Source organism: Fukomys damarensis, unplaced genomic scaffold (genome assembly GCF_012274545.1).
Source record: "Fukomys damarensis isolate Sample0158 unplaced genomic scaffold, DMR_v1.0_HiC HiC_scaffold_16, whole genome shotgun sequence".
Taxonomy (NCBI): domain Eukaryota; kingdom Metazoa; phylum Chordata; class Mammalia; order Rodentia; family Bathyergidae; genus Fukomys; species Fukomys damarensis.
The window spans coordinates 56645599-56646013 of record NW_022900928.1 but is presented as its reverse complement, the minus strand read 5'-3'; the positions used below and the strand labels follow the sequence as shown (position 1 = coordinate 56646013).

Genomic DNA, 415 nt, shown 5'->3' with positions numbered 1-415 from the left:
TATATATATATATATATATATATATAAAACAGGTTCTAGGAAGCTACTTAAAATGAAATCATTCAAAAGTCATTTTATTCAGTATCTCTAATTGTGATATGATTTGACATGTCATTCATATCTAATGCTTTAATAATTTGTAAGCCAAAAAGAGAAGAGATATCAGCTAAGTACAAAATAGGTCATGCTAAGCTCCTGTCCCTTGACAAAACAATGAAAACAAGCAAAACTGTCACAATGAACTTTATCAGAACTGTTAAAAAGTCAAAGGTTTACCACATCCAAGAAAAAAAAATTTTTTTTGGGGGGGGGGTTTTGGGACAGGGTGTCACTATGTAATTGAGTCTGAACTGGAACTCACTATGTAGTCTAGGTTGGTCTTGAACTCACAGCTATCCTCCTGCCAGCATCCCGA

At 33.7% G+C, this 415-nt stretch overlaps 1 protein-coding gene across 4 annotated transcripts in view; it reads right to left on the bottom strand.

Annotated features, from left to right (window-relative positions):
* Positions 1 to 415, bottom strand: part of Atm (ATM serine/threonine kinase) — a 114423-nt gene that overhangs the window by 54158 nt on the left and 59850 nt on the right. The window lies entirely within an intron of this gene.